The sequence below is a fragment of the Heterodontus francisci genome, chromosome 34, assembly GCF_036365525.1.
Source record: "Heterodontus francisci isolate sHetFra1 chromosome 34, sHetFra1.hap1, whole genome shotgun sequence".
Taxonomy (NCBI): Eukaryota; Metazoa; Chordata; class Chondrichthyes; order Heterodontiformes; family Heterodontidae; genus Heterodontus; species Heterodontus francisci.
Window position 1 is genome coordinate 47,245,699 of NC_090404.1, and position 24,904 is coordinate 47,270,602.

General features: G+C 47.3%; 7 non-coding genes across 7 annotated transcripts; all 7 read left to right on the top strand.

Moving 5' to 3' along the window:
* Positions 1-1,802: 1,802 nt before the first annotated feature.
* On the top strand, positions 1,803-1,874 carry trnad-guc (transfer RNA aspartic acid (anticodon GUC)). The gene has a single exon. It is a non-coding gene; the product is annotated as a tRNA-Asp (tRNA).
* Positions 1,875-3,468: 1,594 nt separating this feature from the next.
* Positions 3,469-3,540, top strand: trnad-guc (transfer RNA aspartic acid (anticodon GUC)). Its single transcript has one exon. It is a non-coding gene; the product is annotated as a tRNA-Asp (tRNA).
* Positions 3,541-5,134: 1,594 nt separating this feature from the next.
* On the top strand, positions 5,135-5,206 carry trnad-guc (transfer RNA aspartic acid (anticodon GUC)). Its single transcript has one exon. It is a non-coding gene; the product is annotated as a tRNA-Asp (tRNA).
* A 1,592-nt stretch (positions 5,207-6,798) lies between these two features.
* trnad-guc (transfer RNA aspartic acid (anticodon GUC)) lies at positions 6,799-6,870 on the top strand. Its single transcript has one exon. It is a non-coding gene; the product is annotated as a tRNA-Asp (tRNA).
* Positions 6,871-8,461: 1,591 nt separating this feature from the next.
* On the top strand, positions 8,462-8,533 carry trnad-guc (transfer RNA aspartic acid (anticodon GUC)). The gene has a single exon. It is a non-coding gene; the product is annotated as a tRNA-Asp (tRNA).
* Positions 8,534-18,388: 9,855 nt separating this feature from the next.
* On the top strand, positions 18,389-18,460 carry trnad-guc (transfer RNA aspartic acid (anticodon GUC)). The gene has a single exon. It is a non-coding gene; the product is annotated as a tRNA-Asp (tRNA).
* Positions 18,461-20,053: 1,593 nt separating this feature from the next.
* Positions 20,054-20,125, top strand: trnad-guc (transfer RNA aspartic acid (anticodon GUC)). The gene has a single exon. It is a non-coding gene; the product is annotated as a tRNA-Asp (tRNA).
* The last annotated feature ends 4,779 nt before the right edge of the window (positions 20,126-24,904 follow it).

The window sequence follows — 24,904 nt, forward strand, 5'->3', positions numbered from 1 at the left end:
TGCGTCGGCTGCCTGGCTCCAAAGTAGAAGCCTAAATGGTGATGGAAACGTGCCCCCTCCAAGCTGACACAACATCTATGAAGCCCAAAGGTGGCTGGCAATCTCTGGCAAACTGTAGAAAGCTTTTCTGTGTGCTTCTTCGCTAGTATAGTGGTGAGTATCCTCGCCTGTCACGCGGGAGACCGGGGATCAATTCCCCGACGGGGAGGCGTGAGCGTTGCTGAGACCACCAGAGAGTGGGAAGAGAAAACTTTTTGAATTCCAAATCGCTTTGCACTGCCGCATGGAGACTCTCATCCACAACACGTACGCGGCCCGCCACCCGTTTTATCAAAACTATCAACAGCAAACATGTTCCACACATCCGCCTATCACAATCACCGCACAACATCCGCTCTTTACTCATCAGACTGGCCACTTTCTCTTCTTTGCATTCACAAAGCGGCTCATTCAAAATGCACTAAACACATTTTCCTTGGCACATTTCATTGCTTCATTAAACCGCGACGCTTTCTACAACCAACATGCTTTATAAGCCACAACGCAACACATTTCACAACATCTTTCACGCGGCAGCAACACCATTGCGTTCATAGTCTGACAGCAAAATGACCCTCTGGCAGCCACACACCACCACCTGTTCAAGGCAGATAGACAATCTGAGGAGGAAGGTCACACACCTTGTACGCCATCAAACTTCAGCAAGGCCCACCTGGACGGAAAGAAGTGAAAGGTGGCAAAGGTTAATAACCTCGAATGGCTCAGTAACAAGCGCAACGAGACAAGGTGCTCAGAGGCACTGAAGAAAGTGTTGGGAATGCTACATGCCCAATACACATAGCCTGTGCGATCCCTTTGCAAGAGCTACTCAACGTATTCGAGTGATCAGCCCTCGGCCCTGATTTTTTTTTTTAATTCCCTTGCAGCATCCTGCCATTCTCTCTTGAATGTTAACATTCAATCTGAAAGCACACGACTTTCAGTCAGCTCACACAACAACATGCTGCCTAAACTAATCCCTCTTTCCTTGTACGTCTGCTTCGAATGCGAATCACCTTATCTTCTTGTCCTCTGGTTAACCCTTCCCTCCTGCCACAAAAAAGCTTGCACGCTCAAAACAGTCCTTGTTTGGAACACCAAGATCAAAACTTCTGTGAGCACGATAGATCAACGCCCATCTTGCACTTTTGCACACCGTGTACCTGAAGTCATCCACGGCGAGCCCATGGTGCCAATCCTTCTCGATACCCACACGAAGGATTTCTTTCTAAAGTGTGGTGTCGGGAAAGGGGAAAAGAATAATGCAGCGTGGGCCAAAACATTGAACTCCAAATATTTTGCATATCGTGCTTGCTTCTGTTGCAAAGCCAGGAAAAGAGAGAAAAACAAACAAGTAAAGAAAGAAAGAAACAAACAAACAAACAAGCAAAAAAAAATCATATGCGTTTCCTGCTTGCCTGTCGTGGCCGATGATGTGCAATATCAAGCCCGCAAAAGTGCGAATCCGCCGTCCAGATCTCTGCAGCTGTCACAGGACTGAACTGGATGAAAGTGTTGAATGTATGCCATCACAGAGAGGAGGCAAATCACTGTGCGATGTAACATCAATGATGTGGGATGAGGGATAAAATTGAATTGATTGAATCAAGAGCTTTAGCGGTGGTACTGCGTCGGCTGCCTGGCTCCAAAGTAGAAGCCGAAATGGTGATGGAAACGTGCCACCTCCAAGCTGACACAACATCTATGAAGCCCAAAGGTGGCTGGCAATCTCTGGCAAACTGTATAAAGGGTTTCTGTGTGCTTCCTCGTTAGTATAGTGGTGAGTATCCCCGCCTGTCACGCGGGAGACCGGGGTTCAATTCCCCGACGGGGAGGCGAGAGTGTTGCTGAGTCCACCCGAGAGCTGGTAGGGGAAACTTTTTGAATTCCAAATCGCTTTGCACTGCCGCATGGAGACTCTCATCCACAACGCTTACGCGGCCCGCCACCCGTTTTATCAAAACTATCAACAGCAAACATGTTCCACACATCCGCCTATCACAATCACCGCACAACATCCGCTCTTTACTCATCAGACTGGCCACTTTCTCTTCTTTGCATTCACAAAGCGGCTCATTCAAAATGCACTAAACACATTTTCCTTGGCACATTTCATTGCTTCATTAAACCGCGACGCTTTCGACAACCAACATGCTTTCTAAGCCACGACGCAACACATTTCACTACATCTTTCACGCGGCAGCAACACCATTGCGTTCATAGCCTGACAGCAAAATGACCCTCGAGCAGCCACACACCACCACCTGTTCAAGGCAGATGGACAATCTGAGGAGGAAGGTCACACACCTTGTACGCCATCAAACTTCAGCAAGGGCCACCTGGACGGAAAGAAGTGAAAGGTGGCAAAGGTTAATAACCTCGAATGGCTCAGTAACAAGCGCAACGAGACAAGGTGCTCAGAGGCACTGAAGAAAGTGTTGGGAATGCTACATGCCCAATACACACAGCCTGTGCGATCCCTTTGCAAGAGCTACTCAACGTATTCGAGTGATCAGCCCTCGGCCCTGATTATTTTTTTTAATTCCCTTGCAGCATCCTGCCATTCTCTCTTGAATGTTAACATTCAATCTGAAAGCACACGACTTTCAGTCAGCTCACACAACAATATGCTGCCTAAACTAATCCTTCTTTCCTTGTACGTCTGCTTCGAATGCGAATCACCTTATCTTCTTGTCCTCCGGTTAACCCTTCCCTCCTGCCACAAAAAAGCTTGCACGCTCAAAACAGTCCTTGTTTGGAACACCAAGATCAAAACTTCTGTGAGCACGATAGATCAACGCCCATCTTGCACTTTTGCACACCGTGTACCTGAAGTCATCCACGGCGAGCCCATGGTGCCAATCCTTCTCGATACCCACACGAAGGATTTCTTTCTAAAGTGTGGTGTCGGGAAAGGGGAAAAGAATAATGCAGCGTGGGCCAAAACATTGAACTCCAAATATTTTGCATATCGTGCTTGCTTCTGTTGCAAAGCCAGGAAAAGAGAGAAAAACAAACAAGTAAAGAAAGAAAGAAACAAACAAACAAACAAGCAAAAAAAAATCATATGCGTTTCCTGCTTGCCTGTCGTGGCCGATGATGTGCAATATCAAGCCCGCAAAAGTGCGAATCCGCCGTCCAGATCTCTGCAGCTGTCACAGGACTGAACTGGATGAAAGTGTTGAATGTATGCCATCACAGAGAGGAGGCAAATCACTGTGCGATGTAACATCAATGATGTGGGATGAGGGATAAAATTGAATTGATTGAATCAAGAGCTTTAGCGGTGGTACTGCGTCGGCTGCCTGGCTCCAAAGTAGAAGCCGAAATGGTGATGGAAACGTGCCACCTCCAAGCTGACACAACATCTATGAAGCCCAAAGGTGGCTGGCAATCTCTGGCAAACTGTATAAAGGGTTTCTGTGTGCTTCCTCGTTAGTATAGTGGTGAGTATCCCCGCCTGTCACGCGGGAGACCGGGGTTCAATTCCCCGACGGGGAGGCGAGAGTGTTGCTGAGTCCACCCGAGAGCTGGTAGGGGAAACTTTTTGAATTCCAAATCGCTTTGCACTGCCGCATGGAGACTCTCATCCACAACGCTTACGCGGCCCGCCACCCGTTTTATCAAAACTATCAACAGCAAACATGTTCCACACATCCGCCTATCACAATCACCGCACAACATCCGCTCTTTACTCATCAGACTGGCCACTTTCACTTCTTTGCATTCACAAAGCGGCTCATTCAAAATGCACTAAACACATTTTCCTTGGCACATTTCATTGCTTCATTAAACCGCGACGTTTTCGACAACCAACATGCTTTCTAAGCCACGACGCAACACATTTCACTACATCTTTCACGCGGCAGCAACACCATTGCGTTCATAGTCTGACAGCAAAATGACCCTCTAGCAGCCACACACCACCACCTGTTCAAGGCAGATAGACAATGTGAGGAGGAAGGTCACACACCTTGTACGCCATCAAACTTCAGCAAGGGCCACCTGGACGGAAAGAAGTGAAAGGTGGCAAAGGTTAATAACCTCGAATGGCTCAGTAAGAAGCGCAACGAGACAAGGTGCTCAGAGGCACTGAAGAAAGTGTTGGGAATGCTACATGCCCAATACACATAGCCGGTGCGATCCATTTGCAAGAGCTACTGAACGTATTCGAGTGATCAGCCCTCGGCCCTGATTATTTTTTTTAATTCCCTTGCAGCATCCTGCCATTCTCTCTTGAATGTTAACATTCAGTCTGAAAGCACACGACTTTCAGTCAGCTCACACAACAATATGCTGCCTAAACTAATCCTTCTTTCCTTGTACGTCTGCTTCGAATGCGAATCACCTTATCTTCTTGTCCTCTGGTTAACCCTTCCCTCCTGCCACAAAAAAGCTTGCACGCTCAAAACAGTCCTTGTTTGGAACACCAAGATCAAAACTTCTGTGAGCACGATAGATCAACGCCCATCTTGCACTTTTGCACACCGTGTACCTGAAGTCATCCACGGCGAGCCCATGGTGCCAATCCTTCTCGATACCCACACGAAGGATTTCTTTCTAAAGTGTGGTGTCGGGAAAGGGGAAAAGAATAATGCAGCGTGGGCCAAAACATTGAACTCCAAATATTTTGCATATCGTGCTTGCTTCTGTTGCAAAGCCAGGAAAAGAGAGAAAAACAAACAAGTAAAGAAAGAAAGAAACAAACAAACAAACAAGCAAAAAAAAATCATATGCGTTTCCTGCTTGCCTGTAGTGGCCGATGATGTGCAATATCAAGCCCGCAAAAGTGCGAATCCGCCGTCCAGATCTCTGCAGCTGTCACAGGACTGAACTGGATGAAAGTGTTGAATGTATGATATCACAGAGAGGAGGCAAATCACTGTGCGATGTAACATCAATGATGTGGGATGAGGGATAAAATTGAATTGAGTGAGTCAAGAGCTTTAGCGGTGGTACTGCGTCGGCTGCCTGGCTCCAAAGTGGAAGCCGAAATGGTGATGGAAACGTGCCACCTCCAAGCTGACACAACATCTATGAAGCCCAAAGGTGGCTGGCAATCTCTGGCAAACTGTAGGAATCACTTCAGTGTGCTTCCTCGTTAGTATAGTGGTGAGTATCCCCGCCTGTCACGCGGGAGACTGGGGTTCAATTCCCCGACGGGGAGGCGTGAGCGTTGCTGTGACTACCCGAGAGCTGGAAGAGGAAACTTTTTGAATTCCAAATCGCTTTGCACTGCCGCATGGAGACTCTCATCCACAACACGTACGCGGCCCGCCACCCGTTTTATCAAAACTATCAGCAGCAAACATGTTCCACACATCCGCCTATCACAATCACCGCACAACATCCGCTCTTTACTCATCAGACTGGCCACTTTCTCTTCTTTGCATTCACAAAGCGGCTCATTCAAAATGCACTAAACACATTTTCCTTGGCACATTTCATTGCTTCATTAAACCGCGACGCTTTCTACAACCAACATGCTTAATAAGCCACGACGCAACACATTACACTACATCTTTCACGCGGCAGCAACATCATTGCGTTCATAGTCTCACAGCAAAATGACCCTCTAGCAGCCACACACCACCACCTGTTCAAGGCAGATAGACAATCTGAGGAGGAAGGTCACACACCTTGTACGCCATCAAACTTCAGCAAGGGCCACCTGGACGGAAAGAAGTGAAAGGTGGCAAACGTTAATAACCTCGAATGGCTCAGTAACAAGCGCAACGAGACAAGGTGCTCAGAGGCACTGAAGAAAGTGTTGGGAATGCTACATGCCCAATACACATAGCCTGTGCGATCCCTTTGCAAGAGCTACTCAACGTATTCGAGTGATCAGCCCTCGGCCCTGATTTTTTTTTTAATTCCCTTGCAGCATCCTGCCATTCTCTCTTGAATGTTAACATTCAATCTGAAAGCACACGACTTTCAGTCAGCTCACACAACAACATGCTGCCTAAACTAATCCTTCTTTCCTTGTACGTCTGCTTCGAATGCGAATCACCTTATCTTCTTGTCCTCTGGTTAACCCTTCCCTCCTGCCACAAAAAAGCTTGCTCGCTCAAAACAGTCCTTGTTTGGAACACCAAGATCAAAACTTCTGTGAGCACGAGAGAACAACGCCCATCTTGCACTTTTGCACACCGTGTACCTGAAGTCATCCACGGCGAGCCCATGGTGCCAATCCTTCTCGATACCCACACGAAGGATTTCTTTCTAAAGTGTGGTGTCGGGAAAGGGGAAAAGAATAATGCAGCGTGGGCCAAAACATTGAACTCCAAATATTTTGCATATCGTGCTTGCTTCTGTTGCAAAGCCAGGAAAAGAGAGAAAAACAAACAAGTAAAGAAAGAAAGAAACAAACAAACAAACAAGCCAAAAAGATCATATGCGTTTCCTGCTTGCCTGTAGTGGCCGATGATGTGCAATATCAAGCCCGCAAAAGTGCGAATCCGCCGTCCAGATCTCTGCAGCTGTCACAGGACTGAACTGGATGAAAGTGTTGAATGTATGCCATCACAGAGAGGAGGCAAATCACTGTGCGATGTAACATCAATGATGTGGGATGAGGGATAAAATTGAATTGATTGAGTCAAGAGCTTGAGCGGTGGTACTGCGTCGGCTGCCTGGCTCCAAAGCAGAAGCCTAAATGGTGATGGAAACGTGCCCCCTCCAAGCTGACACTACATCGATGAAGCCCAAAGGTGGCTGGCAATCTCTGGCAAACTGTAGGAAGCATTTCTGTGTGCTTCCTCGTTAGTATAGTGGTGAGTATCCCCGCCTGTCACGCGGGAGACCGGGGTTCAATTCCCCGACGGGGAGGCGTGAGCGTTGCTGAGGCCACCCGAGAGCTGGTCGGGGAAACTTTTTGAATTCCAAATCGCTTTGCACTGCCGCATGGAGACTCTCATCCACAACACGTCCGCGGCCCGCCACCCGTTTTATCAAAACTATCAACAGCAAACATGTTCCACACATCCGCCTATCACAATCACCGCACAACATCCGCTCTTTACTCATCAGACTGGCCACTTTCTCTTCTTTGCATTCACAAAGCGGCTCATTCAAAATGCACTGAACACATTTTCCTTGGCACATTTCATTGCTTCATTAAACCGCGACGCTTTCTACAACCAACATGCTTTATAAGCCACGACGCAACACATTTCACTACATCTTTCACGCGGCAGCAACACCATTGCGTTCATAGTCTGACAGCAAAATGACCCTCTAGCAGCCACACACCACCACCTGTTCAAGGCAGATAGACAATCTGAGTAGGAAGGTCACACACCTTGTACGCCATCAAACTTCAGCAAGGGCCACCTGGACGGAAAGAAGTGAAAGGTGGCAAAGGTTAATAACCTCGAATGGCTCAGTAACAAGCGCAACGAGACAAGGTGCTCAGAGGCACTGAAGAAAGTGTTGGGAATGCTACATGCCCAATACACATAGCCTGTGCGATCCCTTTGCAAGAGCTACTCAACGTATTCGAGTGATCAGCCTCGGCCCTGATTTTTTTTTTAATTCCCTTGCAGCATCCTGCCATTCTCTCTTGAATGTTAACATTCAATCTGAAAGCACACGACTTTCAGTCAGCTCACACAACAACATGCTGCCTAAACTAATCCTTCTTTCCTTGTACGTCTGCTTCGAATGCGAATCACCTTATCTTCTTGTCCTCTGGTTAACCCTTCCCTCCTGCCACAAAAAAGCTTTCTCGCTCAAAACAGTCCTTGTTTGGAACACCAAGATCAAAACTACTTTGAGCACGAGAGAACAACGCCCATCTTGCACTTTTGCACACCGTGTACCTGAAGTCATCCACGGCGAGCCCATGGTGCCAATCCTTCTCGATACCCACACGAAGGATTTCTTTCTAAAGTGTGGTGTCGGGAAAGGGGAAAAGAATAATGCAGCGTGGGCCAAAACATTGAACTCCAAATATTTTGCATATCGTGCTTGCTTCTGTTGCAAAGCCAGGAAAAGAGAGAAAAACAAACAAGCAAAGAAAGAAAGAAACAAACAAACAAACAAGCCAAAAAGATCATATGCGTTTCCTGCTTGCCTGTAGTGGCCGATGATGTGCAATATCAAGCCCGCAAAAGTGCGAATCCGCCGTCCAGATCTCTGCAGCTGTCACAGGACTGAACTGGATGAAAGTGTTGAATGTATGCCATCACAGAGAGGAGGCAAATCACTGTGCGATGTAACATCAATGATGTGGGATGAGGGATAAAATTGAATTGATTGAGTCAAGAGCTTGAGCGGTGGTACTGCGTCGGCTGCCTGGCTCCAAAGCAGAAGCCTAAATGGTGATGGAAACGTGCCCCCTCCAAGCTGACACTACATCGATGAAGCCCAAAGGTGGCTGGCAATCTCTGGCAAACTGTAGGAATCATTTCTGTGTGCTTCCTCGTTAGTATAGTGGTGAGTATCCCAGCCTGTCACGCGGGAGACCGGGGTTCAATTCCCCGACGGGGAGGCGTGAGCGTTGCTGAGGCCACCCGAGAGCTGGTCGGGGAAACTTTTTGAATTCCAAATCGCTTTGCACTGCCGCATGGAGACTCTCATCCACAACACGTACGCGGCCCGCCACCCGTTTTATCAAAACTATCAACAGCAAACATGTTCCACACATCCGCCTATCACAATCACCGCACAACATCCGCTCTTTACTCATCAGACTGGCCACTTTCTCTTCTTTGCATTCACAAAGCGGCTCATTCAAAATGCACTGAACACATTTTCCTTGGCACATTTCATTGCTTCATTAAACCGCGACGCTTTCTACAACCAACATGCTTTATAAGCCACGACGCAACACATTTCACTACATCTTTCACGCGGCAGCAACACCATTGCGTTCATAGTCTGACAGCAAAATGACCCTCTAGCAGCCACACACCACCACCTGTTCAAGGCAGATAGACAATCTGAGGAGGAAGGTCACACACCTTGTACGCCATCAAACTTCAGCAAGGGCCACCTGGACGGAAAGAAGTGAAAGGTGGCAAAGGTTAATAACCTCGAATGGCTCAGTAACAAGCGCAACGAGACAAAGTGCTCAGAGGCACTGAAGAAAGTGTTGGGAATGCTACATGCCCAATACACATAGCCTGTGCGATCCCTTTGCAAGAGCTACTCAACGTATTCGAGTGATCAGCCTCGGCCCTGATTTTTTTTTAAATTCCCTTGCAGCATCCTGCCATTCTCTCTTGAATGTTAACATTCAATCTGAAAGCACACGACTTTCAGTCAGCTCACACAACAACATGCTGCCTAAACTAATCCTTCTTTCCTTGTACGTCTGCTTCGAATGCGAATCACCTTATCTTCTTGTCCTCTGGTTAACCCTTCCCTCCTGCCACAAAAAAGATTTCTCGCTCAAAACAGTCCTTGTTTGGAACACCAAGATCAAAACTTCTGTGAGCACGAGAGAACAACGCCCATCTTGCACTTTTGCACACCGTGTACCTGAAGTCATCCACGGCGAGCCCATGGTGCCAATCCTTCTCGATACCCACACGAAGGATTTCTTTCTAAAGTGTGGTGTCGGGAAAGGGGAAAAGAATAATGCAGCGTGGGCCAAAACATTGAACTCCAAATATTTTGCATATCGTGCTTGCTTCTGTTGCAAAGCCAGGAAAAGAGAGAAAAACAAACAAGTAAAGAAAGAAAGAAACAAACAAACAAACAAGCCAAAAAGATCATATGCGTTTCCTGCTTGCCTGTAGTGGCCGATGATGTGCAATATCAAGCCCGCAAAAGTGCGAATCCGCCGTCCAGATCTCTGCAGCTGTCACAGGACTGAACTGGATGAAAGTGTTGAATGTATGCCATCACAGAGAGGAGGCAAATCACTGTGCGATGTAACATCAATGATGTGGGATGAGGGATAAAATTGAATTGATTGAGTCAAGAGCTTTAGCGGTGGTACTGCGTCGGCTGCCTGGCTCCAAAGTAGAAGCCTAAATGGTGATGGAAACGTGGCCCCTCCAAGCTGACACAACATCTATGAAGCCCAAAGGTGGCTGGCAATCTCCGGCAAACTGTAGGAAGCGTATTTGTGTGCTTCCTCGTTAGTATAGTGGTGAGTATCCCCGCCTGTCACGCGGGGGACCGAGGTTCAATTCCCCGACGGGGAGGCGTGAGCGTTGCTGAGGCCACCCGAGAGCTGTTAGGGGAGCTTTTTGAATTCCAAATCGCTTTGCACTGCCGCATGGAGACTTTCATCCACAACACGTACGCGGCCCGCCACCCGTTTTTATCAAAACTATCAACAGCAAACATGTTCCACACATCCGCCTATCACAATCACCGCACAACATCCGCTCTTTACACATCAGACTGGCCACTTTCTCTTCTTTGCATTCACAAAGCGGCTCATTCAAAATGCACTAAACACATTTTCCTTGGCACATTTCATTGCTTCATTAAACCGCGACGCTTTCTACAACCAACATGCTTTCTCAGCCACGACGCAACACATTTCACTACATCTTTCACGCGGCAGCAACACCATTGCGTTCATCGTCTGACAGCAAAATGACCCTCTAGCAGCCACACACCACCACCTGTTCAAGGCAGATAGACAATCTGAGGAGGAAGGTCACACACCTTGTACGCCATCAAACTTCAGCAAGGGCCACCTGGACGGAAAGAAGTGAAAGGTGGCAAAGGTTAATAACCTCGAATGGCTCAGTAACAAGCGCAACGAGACAAGGTGCTCAGAGACACTGAAGAAAGTGTTGGGAATGCTACATGCCCAATACACATAGCCTGTGCGATCCCTTTGCAAGAGCTACTCAACGTATTCGAGTGATCAGCCCTCGGCCCTGATTTTTTTTTAATTCCCTTGCAGCATCCTGCCATTCTCTCTTGAATGTTAACATTCAATCTGAAAGCACACGACTTTCAGTCAGCTCACACAACAATATGCTGCCTAAACTAATCCTTCTTTCCTTGTACGTCTGCTTCGAATGCGAATCACCTTATCTTCTTGTCCTCTGGTTAACCCTTCCCTCCTGCCACAAAAAAGCTTGCTCGCTCAAAACAGTCCTTGTTTGGAACACCAAGATCAAAACTTCTGTGAGCACGAGAGAACAACGCCCATCTTGCACTTTTGCACACCGTGTACCTGAAGTCATCCACGGCGAGCCCATGGTGCCAATCCTTCTCGATACCCACACGAAGGATTTCTTTCTAAAGTGTGGTGTCGGGAAAGGGGAAAAGAATAATGCAGCGTGGGCCAAAACATTGAACTCCAAATATTTTGCATATCGTGCTTGCTTCTGTTGCAAAGCCAGGAAAATAGAGAAAAACAAACAAGTAAAGAAAGAAAGAAACAAACAAACAAACAAGCCAAAAAGATCATATGCGTTTCCTGCTAGCCTGTAGTGGCCGATGATGTGCAATATCAAGCCCGCAAAAGTGCGAATCCGCCGTCCAGATCTCTGCAGCTGTCACAGGACTGAACTGGATGAAAGTGTTGAATGTATGCCATCACAGAGAGGAGGCAAATCACTGTGCGATGTAACATCAATGATGTGGGATGAGGGATAAAATTGAAAACTGCGTCGGCTGCCTGGCTCCAAAGTAGAAGCCTAAATGGTGATGGAAACGTGCCCCCTCCAAGCTGACACAACATCTATGAAGCCCAAAGGTGGCTGGCAATCTCTGGCAAACTGTAAAAAGCGTCTCTGTGTGCTTCCTCGTTAGTATAGTGGTGAGTATCCCCGCCTGTCACGCGGGAGACCGGGGTTCAATTTCTCGACGGGGAGGCGTGAGCGTTGATGAAGCCACCCGAGAGCAGGAAGAGAAAACTTTTTGAATTCCAAATCGCTTTGCACTGCCGCATGGAGACTCTCATCCACAACACGTACGCTGCCCGCCACCCGTTTTATCAAAACTATCAACAGCAAACATGTTCCACACATCCGCCTATCACAATCACCGCACAACATCCGCTCTTTACTCATCAGACTGGCCACTTTCTCTTCTTTGCATTCACAAAGCGGCTCATTCAAAATGCACTAAACACATTTTCCTTGGCACATTTCATTGCTTCATTAAACCGCGACGCTTTCTACAACCAACATGCTTTATAAGCCACGACGCAACACATTTCACTACTTCTTTCACGCGGCAGCAACACCATTGCGTTCATAGTCTGACAGCAAAATAACCCTCTAGCAGCCACACTCCACCACCTGTTCAAGGCAGATAGACAATCTGAGGAGGAAGGTCACACACCTTGTACGCCATCAAACTTCAGCAAGGGCCACCTGGACGGAAAGAAGTGAAAGGTGGCAAAGGTTAATAACCTCGAATGGCTCAGTAACAAGCGCAACGAGACAAGGTGCTCAGAGGCACTGAAGAAAGTGTTGGGAATGCTACATGCCCAATACACATAGCCTGTGCGATCCCTTTGCAAGAGCTACTCAACGTATTCGAGTGATCAGCCCTGGGCCCTGATTTTTTTTTTAATTCCCTTGCAGCATCCTGCCATTCGCTCTTGAATGTTAACATTCAATCTGAAAGCACACGACTTTCAGTCAGCTCACACAACAACATGCTGCCTAAACTAATCCTTCTTTCCTTGTACGTCTGCTTCGAATGCGAATCACCTTATCTTCTTGTCCTCTGGTTAACCCTTCCCTCCTGCCACAAAAAGCTTTCTCGCTCAAAACAGTCCTTGTTTGGAACACCAAGATCAAAACTTCTGTGAGCACGAGAGAACAACGCCCATCTAGCACTTTTGCACACCGTGTCCCTGAAGTCATCCACGGCGAGCCCATGGTGCCAATCCTTCTCGATACCCACACGAAGGATTTCTTTCCAAAGTGTGGTGTCGGGAAAGGGGTAAAGAATAATGCAGCGTGGGCCAAAACATTGAACTCCAAGTATTTTGCATATCGTGCTTGCTTCTGTTGCAAAGCCAGGAAAAGAGAGAAAAACAAACAAGTAAAGAAAGAAAGAAACAAACAAGCAAACAAGCAAAAAAAAATCATATGCGTTTCCTGCTTGCCTGTAGTGGCCGATGATGTGCAATATCAAGCCCGCAAAAGTGCGAATCCGCCGTCCAGATCTCTGCAGCTGTCACAGGACTGAACTGGATGAAAGTGTTGCATGTATGCCATCACAGAGAGGAGGCAAATCACTGTGCGATGTAACATCAATGATGTGGGATGAGGGATAAAATTGAATTGATTGAGTCAAGAGCTTTAGCGGTGGTACTGCGTCGGCTGCCTGGCTCCAAAGTAGAAGCCTAAATGGTGATGGAAACGTGCCCCCTCCAAGCTGACACAACATCTATGAAGCCCAAAGGTGGCTGGCAATCTCTGGCAAACTGTAGAAAGCGTCTCTGTGTGCTTCCTCGTTAGTATAGTGGTGAGCATCCCCGCATGTCACGCGGGAGACCGGGGTTCAATTCCCCGACGGGAAGGCGTGAGCGTTGCTGAGGCCAGCAGAGAGCGGTAAGTGAAAATTTTTTTGAATTCCAAATCGCTTTGCACTGCCGCATGGAGACTCTCATCCACAACACGTACGCGGCCCGCCACCCGTTTTATCAAAACTATCAACAGCAAACATGTTCCACACATCCGCCTATCACAATCACCGCACAACATCCGCTCTTTACTCATCAGACTGGCCACTTTCTCTTCTTTGCATTCACAAAGCGGCTCATTCAAAATGCACTAAACACATTTTCCTTGGCACATTTCATTGCTTCATTAAACCGCGACGCTTTCTACAACCAACATGCTTTATAAGCCACGACGCAACACATTTCACTACTTCTTTCACGCGGCAGCAACACCATTGCGTTCATAGACTGACAGCAAAATAACCCTCTAGCAGCCACACACCACCACCTGTTCAAGGCAGATAGACAATCTGAGGAGGAAGGTCACACACCTTGTACGCCATCAAACTTCAGCAAGGGCCACCTGGACGGAAAGAAGTGAAAGGTGGCAAAGGTTAATAACCTCGAATGGCTCAGTAACAAGCGCAACGAGACAAGGTGCTCAGAGGCACTGAAGAAAGTGTTGGGAATGCTACATGCCCAATACACATAGCCTGTGCGATCCCTTTGCAAGAGCTACTCAACGTATTCGAGTGATCAGCCCTCGGCCCTGATTTTTTTTAAATTCCCTTGCAGCATCCTGCCATTCTCTCTTGAATGTTAACATTCAATCTGAAAGCACACGACTTTCAGTCAGCTCACACAACAACATGCTGCCTAAACTAATCCTTCTTTCCTTGTACGTCTGCTTCGAATGCGAATCACCTTATCTTCTTGTCCTCTGGTTAACCCTTCCCTCCTGCCACAAAAAAGCTTGCTCGCTCAAAACAGTCCTTGTTTGGAACACCAAGATCAAAACTTCTGTGAGCACGAGAGAACAACGCCCATCTTGCACTTTTGCACACCGTGTACCTGAAGTCATCCACGGCGAGCCCATGGTGCCAATCCTTCTCGATACCCACACGAAGGATTTCTTTCTAAAGTGTGGTGTCGGGAAAGGGGAAAAGAATAATGCAGCGTGGGCCAAAACATTGAACTCCAAATATTTTGCATATCGTGCTTGCTTCTGTTGCAAAGCCAGGAAAATAGAGAAAAACAAACAAGTAAAGAAAGAAAGAAACAAACAAACAAACAAGCCAAAAAGATCATATGCGTTTCCTGCTAGCCTGTAGTGGCCGATGATGTGCAATATCAAGCCCGCAAAAGTGCGAATCCGCCGTCCAGATCTCTGCAGCTGTCACAGGACTGAACTGGATGAAAGTGTTGAATGTATGCCATCACAGAGAGGAGGCAAATCACTGTGCGATGTAACATCAATGATGTGGGATGAGGGATAAAATTGAAAACTGCGTCGGCTGCCTGGCTCCAAAGTAGAAGCCTAAATGGTGATGGAAACGTGCCCCCTCCAAGCTGACACAACATCTATGAAGCCCAAAGGTGGCTGGCAATCTCTGGCAAACTGTAAAAAGCGTCTCTGTGTGCTTCCTCGTTAGTATAGTGGTGAGTATCCCCGCCTGTCACGCGGGAGACCGGGGTTCAATTTCTCGACGGGGAGGCGTGAGCGTTGATGAAGCCACCCGAGAGCAGGAAGAGAAAACTTTTTGAATTCCAAATCGCTTTGCACTGCCGCATGGAGACTCTCATCCACAACACGTACGCTGCCCGCCACCCGTTTTATCAAAACTATCAACAGCAAACATGTTCCACACATCCGCCTATCACAATCACCGCACAACATCCGCTCTTTACTCATCAGACTGGCCACTTTCTCTTCTTTGCATTCACAAAGCGGCTCATTCAAAATGCACTAAACACATTTTCCTTGGCACATTTCATTGCTTCATTAAACCGCGACGCTTTCTACAACCAACATGCTTTATAAGCCACGACGCAACACATTTCACTACTTCTTTCACGCGGCAGCAACACCATTGCGTTCATAGTCTGACAGCAAAATAACCCTCTAGCAGCCACACTCCACCACCTGTTCAAGGCAGATAGACAATCTGAGGAGGAAGGTCACACACCTTGTACGCCATCAAACTTCAGCAAGGGCCACCTGGACGGAAAGAAGTGAAAGGTGGCAAAGGTTAATAACCTCGAATGGCTCAGTAACAAGCGCAACGAGACAAGGTGCTCAGAGGCACTGAAGAAAGTGTTGGGAATGCTACATGCCCAATACACATAGCCTGTGCGATCCCTTTGCAAGAGCTACTCAACGTATTCGAGTGATCAGCCCTGGGCCCTGATTTTTTTTTAAATTCCCTTGCAGCATCCTGCCATTCGCTCTTGAATGTTAACATTCAATCTGAAAGCACACGACTTTCAGTCAGCTCACACAACAACATGCTGCCTAAACTAATCCTTCTTTCCTTGTACGTCTGCTTCGAATGCGAATCACCTTATCTTCTTGTCCTCTGGTTAACCCTTCCCTCCTGCCACAAAAAGCTTTCTCGCTCAAAACAGTCCTTGTTTGGAACACCAAGATCAAAACTTCTGTGAGCACGAGAGAACAACGCCCATCTAGCACTTTTGCACACCGTGTCCCTGAAGTCATCCACGGCGAGCCCATGGTGCCAATCCTTCTCGATACCCACACGAAGGATTTCTTTCCAAAGTGTGGTGTCGGGAAAGGGGTAAAGAATAATGCAGCGTGGGCCAAAACATTGAACTCCAAGTATTTTGCATATCGTGCTTGCTTCTGTTGCAAAGCCAGGAAAAGAGAGAAAAACAAACAAGTAAAGAAAGAAAGAAACAAACAAGCAAACAAGCAAAAAAAAATCATATGCGTTTCCTGCTTGCCTGTAGTGGCCGATGATGTGCAATATCAAGCCCGCAAAAGTGCGAATCCGCCGTCCAGATCTCTGCAGCTGTCACAGGACTGAACTGGATGAAAGTGTTGCATGTATGCCATCACAGAGAGGAGGCAAATCACTGTGCGATGTAACATCAATGATGTGGGATGAGGGATAAAATTGAATTGATTGAGTCAAGAGCTTTAGCGGTGGTACTGCGTCGGCTGCCTGGCTCCAAAGTAGAAGCCTAAATGGTGATGGAAACGTGCCCCCTCCAAGCTGACACAACATCTATGAAGCCCAAAGGTGGCTGGCAATCTCTGGCAAACTGTAGAAAGCGTCTCTGTGTGCTTCCTCGTTAGTATAGTGGTGAGCATCCCCGCATGTCACGCGGGAGACCGGGGTTCAATTCCCCGACGGGAAGGCGTGAGCGTTGCTGAGGCCAGCAGAGAGCGGTAAGTGAAAATTTTTTTGAATTCCAAATCGCTTTGCACTGCCGCATGGCGACTCTCATCCACAACACGTACGCGGCCCGCCACCCGTTTTATCAAAACTATCAACAGCAAACATGTTCCACACATCCGCCTATCACAATCACCGCACAACATCCGCTCTTTACTCATCAGACTGGCCACTTTCTCTTCTTTGCATTCACAAAGCGGCTCATTCAAAATGCACTAAACACATTTTCCTTGGCACATTTCATTGCTTCATTAAACCGCGACGCTTTCTACAACCAACATGCTTTATAAGCCACGACGCAACACATTTCACTACTTCTTTCACGCGGCAGCAACACCATTGCGTTCATAGACTGACAGCAAAATAACCCTCTAGCAGCCACACACCACCACCTGTTCAAGGCAGATAGACAATCTGAGGAGGAAGGTCACACACCTTGTACGCCATCAAACTTCAGCAAGGGCCACCTGGACGGAAAGAAGTGAAAGGTGGCAAAGGTTAATAACCTCGAATGGCTCAGTAACAAGCGCAACGAGACAAGGTGCTCAGAGGCACTGAAGAAAGTGTTGGGAATGCTACATGCCCAATACACATAGCCTGTGCGATCCCTTTGCAAGAGCTACTCAACGTATTCGAGTGATCAGCCCTCGGCCCTGATTTTTTTTAAATTCCCTTGCAGCATCCTGCCATTCTCTCTTGAATGTTAACATTCAATCTGAAAGCACACGACTTTCAGTCAGCTCACACAACAACATGCTGCCTAAACTAATCCTTCTTTCCTTGTACGTCTGCTTCGAATGCGAATCACCTTATCTTCTTGTCCTCTGGTTAACCCTTCCCTCCTGCCACAAAAAAGCTTTCTCGCTCAAAACAGTCCTTGTTTGGAACACCAAGATCAAAGCTTCTGTGAGCAAGAGAGAACAACGCCCATCTTGCACTTTTACACACCGTGTACCTGAAGTCATCCACGGCGAGCCTATGGTGCCAATCCTTCTCGATACCCACACGAAGGATTTCTTTCCAAAGTGTGGTGTCGGGAAAGGGGAAAAGAATAATGCAGCGTGGGCCAAAACATTGAACTCCAAGTATTTTGCATATCGTGCTTGCTTCTGTTGCAAAGCCAGGAAAAGAGAGAAAAACAAACAAGTAAAGAAAGAAAGAAACAAACAAGCAAACAAGCAAAAAAAAATCATATGCGTTTCCTGCTTGCCTGTAGTGGCCGATGATGTGCAATATCAAGCCCGCAAAAGTGCGAATCCGCCGTCCAGATCTCTGCAGCTGTCACAGGACTGAACTGGATGAAAGTGTTGAATGTATGCCATCACAGAGAGGAGGCAAATCACTGTGCGATGTAACATCAATGATGTGGGATGAGGGATAAAATTGAATTGATTGAGTCAAGAGCTTTAGCGGTGGTACTGCGTCGGCTGCCTGGCTCCAAAGTAGAAGCCTAAATGGTGATGGAAACGTGCCCCCTCCAAGCTGACACAACATCCATGAAGCCCAAAGGTGGCTGGCAATCTCTGGCAAACTGTAGAAAGCGTCTCTGTGTGCTTCCTCGTTAGTATAGTGGTGAGTATCCCCGCCTGTCACGCGGGAGACCGGGGTTCAATTCCCCGACGGGGAGGCGTGAGCGTTGCTGAGGCCACCCGAGAGCGGTGAGTGAAAATTTTTTTGAATTCCAAATCGCTTTGCACTGCCGCATGGAGACTCTCATCCACAACACGGACGCGGCCCGCCACCCGTTTTATCAAAACTATCAACAGCAAACATGTTCCACACATCCGCCTATCACAATCACCGCACAACATCCGCTCTTTACTCATCAGACTGGCCACTTTCTCTTCTTTGCATTCACAAAGCGGCTCATTCAAAATGCACTAAACACATTTTCCTTGGCACATTTCATTGCTTCATTAAACCGCGACGCTTTCTACAACCAACATGCTTTATAAGCCACGACGCAACACATTTCACTACTTCTTTCACGCGGCAGCAACACCATTGCATTCATAGACTGACAGCAAAATAACCCTCTAGCAGCCACACACCACCACCTGTTCAAGGCAGATAGACAATCTGAGGAGGAAGGTCACACACCTTGTACGCCATCAAACTTCAGCAAGGGCCACCTGGACGGAAAGAAGTGAAAGGTGGCAAAGGTTAATAACCTCGAATGGCTCAGTAACAAGCGCAACGAGACAAGGTGCTCAGAGGCACTGAAGAAAGTGTTGGGAATGCTACATGCCCAATACACATAGCCTGTGCGATCCCTTTGCAAGAGCTACTCAACGTATTCGAGTGATCAGCCCTCGGCCCTGATTTTTTTTAAATTCCCTTGCAGCATCCTGCCATTCTCTCTTGAATGTTAACATTCAATCTGAAAGCACACGACTTTCAGTCAGCTCACACAGCAACATGCTGCCTAAACTAATCCTTCTTTCCTTGTACGTCTGCTTCGAATGCGAATCACCTTATCTTCTTGTCCTCTGGTTAACCCTTCCCTCCTGCCACAAAAAAGCTTTCTCGCTCAAAACAGTCCTTGTTTGGAACACCAAGATCAAAGCTTCTGTGAGCACGAGAGAACAACGCCCATCTTGCACTTTTACACACCGTGTACCTGAAGTCATCCACGGCGAGCCTATGGTGCCAATCCTTCTCGATACCCACACGAAGGATTTCTTTCCAAAGTGTGGTGTCGGGAAAGGGGAAAAGAATAATGCAGCGTGGGCCAAAACATTGAACTCCAAGTATTTTGCATATCGTGCTTGCTTCTGTTGCAAAGCCAGGAAAAGAGAGAAAAACAAACAAGTAAAGAAAGAAAGAAACAAACAAGCAAACAAGCAAAAAAAAATCATATGCGTTTCCTGCTTGCCTGTAGTGGCCGATGATGTGCAATATCAAGCCCGCAAAAGTGCGAATCCACCGTCCAGATCTCTGCAGCTGTCACAGGACTGAACTGGATGAAAGTGTTGAATGTATGCCATCACAGAGAGGAGGCAAATCACTGTGCGATGTAACATCAATGATGTGGGATGAGGGATAAAATTGAATTGATTGAGTCAAGAGCTTTTGCGGTGGTACTGCGTCGGCTGCCTGGCTCCAAAGTAGAAGCCTAAATGGTGATGGAAACGTGCCCCCTCCAAGCTGACACAACATCCATGAAGCCCAAAGGTGGCTGGCAATCTCTGGCAAACTGTAGAAAGCGTCTCTGTGTGCTTCCTCGTTAGTATAGTGGTGAGTATCCCCGCCTGTCACGCGGAAGACCGGGGTTCAATTCCCCGACGGGGAGGCGTGAGCGTTGCTGAGGCCACCCGAGAGCGGTGAGTGAAACTTTTTTTGAATTCCAAATCGCTTTGCACTGCCGCATGGAGACTCTCATCCACAACACGTACACGGCCCGCCACCCGTTTTATCAAAACTATCAACAGCAAACATGTTCCACACATCCGCCTATCACAATCACCGCACAACATCCGCTCTTTACTCATCAGACTGGCCACTTTCTCTTCTTTGCATTCACAAAGCGGCTCATTCAAAATGCACTAAACACATTTTCCTTGGCACATTTCATTGCTTCATTAAACCGCGACGCTTTCTACAACCAACATGCTTTATAAGCCACGACGCAACACATTTCACTACTTCTTTCACTCGGCAGCAACACCATTGCGTTCATAGACTGACAGCAAAATAACCCTCTAGCAGCCACACACCACCACCTGTTCAAGGCAGATAGACAATCTGAGGAGGAAGGTCACACACCTTGTACGCCATCAAACTTCAGCAAGGGCCACCTGGACGGAAAGAAGTGAAAGGTGGCAAAGGTTAATAACCTCGAATGGCTCAGTAACAAGCGCAACGAGACAAGGTGCTCAGAGGCACTGAAGAAAGTGTTGGGAATGCTACATGCCCAATACACATAGCCTGTGCGATCCCTTTGCAAGAGCTACTCAACGTATTCGAGTGATCAGCCCTCGGCCCTGATTTTTTTTAAATTCCCTTGCAGCATCCTGCCATTCTCTCTTGAATGTTAACATTCAATCTGAAAGCACACGACTTTCAGTCAGCTCACACAGCAACATGCTGCCTAAACTAATCCTTTTTTCCTTGTACGTCTGCTTCGAATGCGAATCACCTTATCTTCTTGTCCTCTGGTTAACCCTTCCCTCCTGCCACAAAAAAGCTTTCTCGCTCAAAACAGTCCTTGTTTGGAACACCAAGATCAAAGCTTCTGTGAGCACGAGAGAACAACGCCCATCTTGCACTTTTACACACCGTGTACCTGAAGTCATCCACGGCGAGCCTATGGTGCCAATCCTTCTCGATACCCACACGAAGGATTTCTTTCCAAAGTGTGGTGTCGGGAAAGGGGAAAAGAATAATGCAGCGTGGGCCAAAACATTGAACTCCAAGTATTTTTCATATCGTGCTTGCTTCTGTTGCAAAGCCAGGAAAAGAGAGAAAAACAAACAAGTAAAGAAAGAAAGAAACAAACAAGCAAACAAGCAAAAAAAAAATCATATGCGTTTCCTGCTTGCCTGTAGTGGCCGATGATGTGCAATATCAAGCCCGCAAAAGTGCGAATCCACCGTCCAGATCTCTGCAGCTGTCACAGGACTGAACTGGATGAAAGTGTTGAATGTATGCCATCACAGAGAGGAGGCAAATCACTGTGCGATGTAACATCAATGATGTGGGATGAGGGATAAAATTGAATTGATTGAGTCAAGAGCTTTAGCGGTGGTACTGCGTCGGCTGCCTGGCTCCAAAGTAGAAGCCTAAATGGTGATGGAAACGTGCCCCCTCCAAGATGACACAACATCCATGAAGCCCAAAGGTGGCTGGCAATCTCTGGCAAACTGTAGAAAGCGTCTCTGTGTGCTTCCTCGTTAGTGTAGTGGTGAGTATCCCCGCCTGTCACGCGGGAGACAGGGGTTCAATTCCCCGACGGGGAGGCGTGAGCGTTGCTGAGGCCACCCGAGAGCGGTGAGTGAAAATTTTTTTGAATTCCAAATCGCTTTGCACTGCCGCATGGAGACTCTCATCCACAACACGTACGCGGCCCGCCACCCGTTTTATCAAAACTATCAACAGCAAACATGTTCCACACATCCGCCTATCACAATCACCGCACAACATCCGCTCTTTACTCATCAGACTGGCCACTTTCTCTTCTTTGCATTCACAAAGCGGCTCATTCAAAATGCACTAAACACATTTTCCTTGGCACATTTCATTGCTTCATTCAACCGCGAAGCTTTCGACAACCAACATGCTTTATAAGCCACGACGCAACACATTTCACTACATCTTTCACGCCGCAGCAACACCATTGCGTTCATAGTCTGACAGCAAAATAACCCTCTAGCAGCCACACACCACCACCTGTTCAAGGCAGATAGACAATCTGAAGACGAAGGTCACACACCTTGTACGCCATCAAACTTCAGCAAGGGCCACCTGGACGGAAAGAAGTGAAAGGTGGCAAAGATTAATAACCTCGAATGGCTCAGTAACAAGCGCAACGAGACAAGGTGCTCAGAGGCACTGAAGAAAGTGTTGGGAATGCTGCATGCCCAATACACATAGCCTGTGCGATCCCTTTGCAAGAGCTACTCAACGTATTCGAGTGATCAGCCCTCGGCCCTGATTTTTTTTAAATTCCCTTGCAGCATCCTGCCATTCTCTCTTGAATGTTAACATCCAATCTGAAAGCACACGACTTTCAGTCAGCTGACACAACAACATGCTGCCTAAACTAATCCTTCTTTCCTTGTACGTCTGCTTCGAATGCGAATCACCTTATCTTCTTGTCCTCTGGTTAACCCTTCCCTCCTGCCACAAAAAAGCTTTCTCGCTCAAAACAGTCCTTGTTTGGAACACCAAGATCGAAACTTCTGTGAGCACGAGAGAACAACGCCCATCTTGCACTTTTGCACACCGTGTACCTGAAGTCATCCACGGCGAGCCCATGGTGCCAATCCTTCTCGATACCCACACGAAGGATTTCTTTCTAAAGTGTGGTGTCGGGAAAGGGGAAAAGAATAATGCAGCGTGGGCCAAAACATTGAACTCCAAGTATTTTGCATATCGTGCTTGCTTCTGTTGCAAAGCCAGGAAAAGAGATAAAAACAAACAAATAAAGAAAGAAAGAAACAAACAAGCAAACAAGCAAAAGAAAACCATATGCGTTTCCTGTTTGCCTGTAGTGGCCGATGATGTGCAATATCAAGCCAGCAAAAGTGCGAATCCTCCGTCCAGATCTCTGCAGCTGTCACAGGACTGAACTGGATGAAAGTGTTGAATGTATGCCATCACAGAGAGGAGGCAAATCACTGTGCGATGTAACATCAATGATGTGGGATGAGGGATAAAATTGAATTGATTGAGTCAAGAGCTTTAGCGGTGGTACTGCGTCGGCTGCCTGGCTCCAAAGTAGAAGCCGAAATGGTGATGGAAACGTGCCCCCTCCAAGCTGACACAACATCTTTGAATCCCAAAGGTGACTGGCAATCTCTGGCAAACTGTAAAAAGCATCTCCGTGTGCTTCCTCGTTAGTATAGTGGTGAGTATCCCCGCCTGTCACGCGAGAGACCGGCATTCAATACCATGACGGGGAGGCGTGAGCGTTGCTAAGGCCACCCGAGAGCGGTGAGTGAAAATTTTTTTGAATTCCAAATCGCTTTGCACTGCCGCATGGAGACTCTCATCCACAACACGTACGCGGCCCGCCACCCGTTTTATCAAAACTATCAACAGCAAACATGTTCCACACATCCGCCTATCACAATCACCGCACAACATCCGCTCTTTACTCATCAGACTGGCCACTTTCTCTTCTTTGCATTCACAAAGCGGCTCATTCAAAATGCACTAAACACATTTTCCTTGGCACATTTCATTGCTTCATTCAACCGCGAAGCTTTCGACAACCAACATGCTTTATAAGCCACGACGCAACACATTTCACTACATCTTTCACGCCGCAGCAACACCATTGCGTTCATAGTCTGACAGCAAAATAACCCTCTAGCAGCCACACACCACCACCTGTTCAAGGCAGATAGACAATCTGAAGAGGAAGGTCACACACCTTGTACGCCATCAAACTTCAGCAAGGGCCACCTGGACGGAAAGAAGTGAAAGGTGGCAAAGATTAATAACCTCGAATGGCTCAGTAACAAGCGCAACGAGACAAGGTGCTCAGAGGCACTGAAGAAAGTGTTGGGAATGCTGCATGCCCAATACACATAGCCTGTGCGATCCCTTTGCAAGAGCTACTCAACGTATTCGAGTGATCAGCCCTCGGCCCTGATTTTTTTTAAATTCCCTTGCAGCATCCTGCCATTCTCTCTTGAATGTTAACATCCAATCTGAAAGCACACGACTTTCAGTCAGCTGACACAACAACATGCTGCCTAAACTAATCCTTCTTTCCTTGTACGTCTGCTTCGAATGCGAATCACCTTATCTTCTTGTCCTCTGGTTAACCCTTCCCTCCTGCCACAAAAAAGCTTTCTCGCTCAAAACAGTCCTTGTTTGGAACACCAAGATCGAAACTTCTGTGAGCACGAGAGAACAACGCCCATCTTGCACTTTTGCACACCGTGTACCTGAAGTCATCCACGGCGAGCCCATGGTGCCAATCCTTCTCGATACCCACACGAAGGATTTCTTTCTAAAGTGTGGTGTCGGGAAAGGGGAAAAGAATAATGCAGCGTGGGCCAAAACATTGAACTCCAAGTATTTTGCATATCGTGCTTGCTTCTGTTGCAAAGCCAGGAAAAGAGATAAAAACAAACAAATAAAGAAAGAAAGAAACAAACAAGCAAACAAGCAAAAGAAAACCATATGCGTTTCCTGTTTGCCTGTAGTGGCCGATGATGTGCAATATCAAGCCAGCAAAAGTGCGAATCCTCCGTCCAGATCTCTGCAGCTGTCACAGGACTGAACTGGATGAAAGTGTTGAATGTATGCCATCACAGAGAGGAGGCAAATCACTGTGCGATGTAACATCAATGATGTGGGATGAGGGATAAAATTGAATTGATTGAGTCAAGAGCTTTAG